The sequence below is a fragment of the Schistocerca serialis genome, chromosome 8, assembly GCF_023864345.2.
Source record: "Schistocerca serialis cubense isolate TAMUIC-IGC-003099 chromosome 8, iqSchSeri2.2, whole genome shotgun sequence".
NCBI classification, from domain to species: domain Eukaryota; kingdom Metazoa; phylum Arthropoda; class Insecta; order Orthoptera; family Acrididae; genus Schistocerca; species Schistocerca serialis.
The window spans coordinates 531,293,508-531,299,507 of NC_064645.1; positions in this window are offsets into that span (position 1 = coordinate 531,293,508).

The window sequence follows — 6,000 nt, forward strand, 5'->3', positions numbered from 1 at the left end:
TTTACCCTCCACACTGCCCTCCAATACTAAATTGGTGATCCCTTGATGCCTCAGAACATGCCCTACCAACCGATCCCTTCTTCTAGTTAAGTTGTGTCTCAAACTCCTCTTCTCCCCAATTCTGTTCAGTACCTCCTCATTAGTTATGTGATCCACCCATCTAATCTTCAACATTCTTCTGTAGCACCACAATTCTAAAACTTCTATTCTCTTCTTCTCCAAACTATTTATCGTCCACGTTTCACTTCCATAAATGGCTACACTCCATACACTGACACTTAAATCTATACTTGATGTTAACAAATTCCTCTTTTTCAGAAACGCTTTCCTTGCCATTGCCAGTCTACATTTTATATCCTCTCTACTTCGACCATCATCAGTTATTTTGCTACCCAAATAGCAAAACACCTTTACTACTTTAAGTGTCTCATATCCTAATCTAATTCCATCAGCATCACCTGACATAATTCGACTACATTCCATTATCCTCGTTTTGCTTTTGTTCATGTTCATCTTATTTCCTCCTTTCAAGACACTGTCCATTCCATTCAACTGCTCTTCCAAGTTCTTTGCTGTCTCTGACAGAATTACAATGTCATCGGCGAACCTCAAAATTTTTATATCTTCTCCATGGATTTTAATACCTACTCCATATTTTTCCTTTGTTTCCTTTACTGCTTGCTCAGTATACAGACTGAATAACATTGGGGCGAGGCTACAACCCTGTCTCACTCCCTTCCCAACCACTGCTTCTCTTTCATGCCCCTCGACTCTTATAACTGCCATCTGGTTTCCGTACAAATTGCAAATAGCCTCTCGCTCCCTGTATTTTACCCCTGCCACCTTTAGAATTTGAAAGAGAGTATTCCAGTCAACATTGTCAAAAGCTTTCTCTAAGTCTACAAATGCTAGAAATGTTGGTTTGCCTTTCCTTAGTCTATTTTCTACGGTAAGTCGTAGGACTCGAACACTTGTCAAACAAAAAATAGGAACTCATGAAGACATTGCAGCAAAAATAACAAAACACGAAGTGGCCAAACTGAGCAGCAAATAAATCCAACAGCTACTCAATATCAAACCACTTCTAGCATATTATGTAATGACAGTGACTAGAATTAACTGCATTTTGTTTAATACAATTTTGAGCTTTAGTTAAACGCTTCATTTATTATTGTTATGTAGCTTCTATTTTGCAAATTATTATTAGTGTCCAAATATGCCATTTAAGTGTGTTGTGTAGTAGTTGCTTGGATTTGATTTTGAATTGCATCTCCCGATTTTACTTCGTCATAGTACTTATTACGTAATTTGTGGCTTTAGTGACAACTTTTTATTTAAGTTTGAATATAGAAAAATACATAACAATACGACATTTCTTAAGCAGTTTTAGAATCTACTTTCCATTTATGAAGTTTGTAAATAATTCGTATTAGGGTACTGCTGAAATACTTAGACTAAGACTGCCGCCATCTTGGTTTCTGTGTTGTGGTCTGATGTATTGTATGTGGTCTTGGCTCAATACCAGCTCTCTGATTAAAACCATAGACACATAGTCAACACCTAGAGTATAAAAGTCTGTGGAGTGAGCATTTGGATACGCAGTACGAGAATGCTGTAAGCAACATCTGCAGCAGCTGAAGTTAATGTGATTTTGGATCTGCGGATTATACCCTGAATAATGGTCAGTGTATTTTGAATGTTGTTACTTCGCTGTTAGAGACAGATCAGCCTCAGAAGTACCGTAAGACTTTGCATATGAGTTTTACGGCCATCTTAAAAGATGTTGACCAGTTGTACAATCCTGGTTAGCAGCCGGATAAGCTCTATACTCTGAATAGCGCAAGAAACGCATTGTACGAACCCGGAATAACTCCTAACCAGAGAATAAAGTCGAGATAACTTAACCAGTGATTTCTGGCCAGTTAGCGAGCTTAAACGGGGAATAATGTTTCCAGATGGCAGGGATAGTGACAGATGCAGCCAGCAATAACGAGATTTTGGCTGAATTGTTCATAAGACTGAGGAAGGAAAAGAAAGAGTGACGACGCCATTCCGAATTTATATGCAGATTTTGCTTATAAAAGGACGTTGTACTTCGTCCTATAAGTCTTGCACATGAGAAACTGGAGCACATGACGGACAGGTGAGATTATTTCTCTGTTTTCATAAATAATAGTGCTTATTTGTAACAATATGTATTCGATTTCAGTACCTCGTGAATTCCATCATGTATTTCCGTAAATCAGGCACATTAAAATGACAGTTGGTACAAAAATAGTCTTGTTTATCTGGTGTGTGTTCAACTGCTGTAGTGGCAAAAATGCCTATTTCGTTCTGTTTAACAGACAGAGCCGTAACAGGCTTAACCAAATCGAAAAAACGCACACCAGTTATGCGACAATTTGCATTAACAGCTTTTTCTGTTTTAGACAAAACATCGATTTTTCCTGTTGAAGAACGTGTTGACAAAACAATAGTGTCCCAATATCATCAATGGCAGAAAATATTGTTTCACTCTCTTTTCTATCGGGAATGCTTCTTTTTTAAAACACCACAGCAGTGTCAAAACAACTTTCCACCCTTTATTGAAAACATTAGGATTAGGCCTACAGGACCTTTAATACTTCACAGCAAGAAGAATGTTTCCACCTATCATTATTCACTGAAGCCAGTGAACTATTTGTTCTTACTTAGGGTAAGTTTAACACAGAAAGATTAAGAGGAAAGTAAGATTTTTTTAAAGTGATGCTTCCCCAGCTGCAGAACGTAGCTGCTATTTCTCTGTTATTAGTATTATCCACATAAGCTGACATGTATTTATCATAAAATAATAGCTGTATTTGTGTGCTATAGAAACAGAACACAAATCTAGTTATCTCATAGTTGCAGCATGTGGAAGAAGTGCCTGGAATGCTATGTTTTTAAATTTTCTTGAATATCTAGCTATTTTCAGTGTTCTCCGTTATTTCAAACTGTAACTAGTTGAATGTAACTTACATTGAAATATCTTATATTGTACTTGTGTGAAGTACCATTTTTCTGAAATTGATGGCCTGTTGTAGTTGTTTAATGTAACATAAAGTTTGATAGCGCACTAATGCCCCTTTCTTGTGTGTATTCAATATACGTTTAACACAGTAAAATTAATAAGAAAGTAGTTTTTTTAAAGAAATCTGTAGCAGCTAGCTATTGTATTTCTCATGGTATTATCTACAAAACCAAATACGTATTTATTATAAAGTAATTATCTCTGTGTGACAAGAACATAGGTACTTTTCATTCAGTTAACAGGAAGTGTTAGTTATTGGATCTACATAACCTTAGCGGTGGAAGGAGTGGCTACAAATTATGTTTTTAAATTTCTCTTCAGTTGTCTCATATCATTCTTTTCTTTCTTTCAGAAATGACTGCCTTCTACCAATGAACGAGCTACTACAGATGCTCAGATATTTTGCCCCTGGTGATTTTTTTCTGTCCATTGGAGAATTTACTGGTGTTGACAAAGGGACAGCCAGCATGATTACTCAAATGATGTGTATGGCACTTGACAACATGCACAAGAGACAGTTTTTTAATTATTTCAGTTCTCAGATGTAATTAAAAGAAAAGAAATAAATATGCATTGATAAATATATTTTTATTCTGAAATCATGTGTATTAATTCTTAATTTCTGATCCTGAGGTTGAGCTTTATGATCCTTTTTTAACCAATACGATTCTTTTCCCTTCTCTGGTTGTTGTCAAGGTACTTGCCAAGGTACCTGTCAGGTATTGTGCAGGCATTCAGCCAAAAGGCCACCTCACACCAGACTTTTTGGGGATGAGGTGTAACGGTGAAGGCCAGGGGCAGTCAGACGGTCGCATGATGCCCTCTATGATCACGTTATCAAACTCAGCCTCAGCTGCCTTCAAATGGTCCAGCACCAGTGGCCATGGTCGGCAGGAGATTGGTGGCCCCTCGGTTGCCTTGATATAGTGCACAGTGTTGTCCTGACATCCTTCAGTACACCCAGTGGCTTTGTTAACGCTGGAAAGTCCTTAAGTATCATGGCGTACTCATCGTCAGTGGCGGTAATCAGAGAGGCAGATTGGGTGGATGACTCTGGAAACCCGCAGCCGTCAGCCCAGTGGTCTGGTCTACAAGGCAGGCGTTGATAATATCTGGCAAAAGGTTATAGTACGCCATGAAATCCGGTTCTATTATTGGCTCTGTCACATCCACCACCATAAAATTCCAAAGGAACATGGAGCAGAGGCCAAAATTCAGCTCTGTTCTGTGCAAGCTGTATGTTACAATAGGTGAGTTATTCGCGACCACCAGGCAGAACAATGTACGTGGTCGGCGCTGGTGTAGTGTCGTACATAGGAAAATACATAAGTTGCAACCAGTATCAATCAAGTACTTAGAGCAGGCGTGTCGATCGCTAATGAATAGGAGCTGTGATGCAGGCCAGAAATCGGACGAAGCGCCTACCTTCAATTGCCGCTGACATTTGGAAATGCACACGGTTTGGTGCAGTGCTGCGTACATTCGCCAAAATGCTGGTGGTACCAGCACACATCCTACGGTGCGTCAGATGACGGCGCAGGTGAGCAGGACACGGCTCTGCTGCAGGAGCGTCTCTTGTATCTTGGCCAGCCGTAGTCTCCACCAACGCTACAGCGCACTACCAGCTGGCTAGTCTGTTGCATCAGTTGATCGACCTTCGCCGCTAATGCATCATACTCAGCTCGCGCTACTGTGGTGGCAGTACTCATGCACTGTGTGGCTGATAGTGTGATAGACTTGGGTGAGACGGCGTCCAGCACCTTGTCGGTTAATTCTGCCATGCCGTCTAAAGAACTCCCTGACTGCGTCACGATAATCATCTTGATAGATGGAATAAGTGACTGCTCCAGACTGTACGCAGCAGATGATCTGGTATGGTACCAGCGTCAATTTTACTTCTAAGCTGCCGCAGATACTGTGATGGTCTTTGGTCTCCAACATCTTCTTGAGTTACTACCTAACTGATGCACTCTTCTTGTGACACAGATACATAACAGATCAGTTCCGTCTTCAACCTTTCATATGCATTCCTTTCAGGTGGCGTGACAGTGATATCTTGTACTTCTGCCGTATATTGCTGCTCCAGTTGGCTTACCACCAATGCAAATTTAGATGTGTTTGCGGTAAGGCCTTTTAATTTATCGGCTTTTAAGGTCTGGTTTGTGAATACAGCCAACAGACATAATAGATAATGATAATAGTATGTGATCAGAGTATAAATTTCTAGTGGTGCTTAATACACACTTTGGGCGCTTGACAGTGGCTTTTTCTGTAAGGTCCATTCACTGTAAGTTTGACCATGAGTGACTCTTCTGAAAGTATTTATTTATGGGACTTTGTACGTTGAATAATTCCAAAGGATTGGCTCATGCTGGACCATTCATAAGATTTGTTACGCAGATTCTTTAGCCATGCCAAGACGCCATTTAATTGGAATAATAGCTTGCAAGATAAATGAAATGAATGATTAAATAATAACACTGTATTAACAAAATATTACAGTATATTTAATTACATAGAGACTTAAAATAATTCTGTTGCTGTGTGAACTATGAGTACAGTCAGTCAGATTGCGACTCAATAAAATATTAATAATTGCGGTGTGCCAAATAATTACAGGCAGCGCTGGCAGATATGCATCCATTCTGGAACGAAACAAGAAAAAAAAGGTGCCGTCTTCTGAGATAGACAACTTAGCTTTGTAATTATTCTAATGTTTCAGCGGTTTCACGCCACAATCGATACAACTGCTTATACTAGTTAGTATCTTAAGTAATTCTTTATTTATATTCTCAACTTATATCTACGTTTTTGGAATATATCAATGCCCATCCTGCAAATGTGCCTTTAAATTGCCCCCTGTACTGCGAGGCGAAAGGGCGCACCTGCAGGCGAGCAATTCACCATAAAGCACATTCAGTACATTATTTACATACATATTCAAATACACT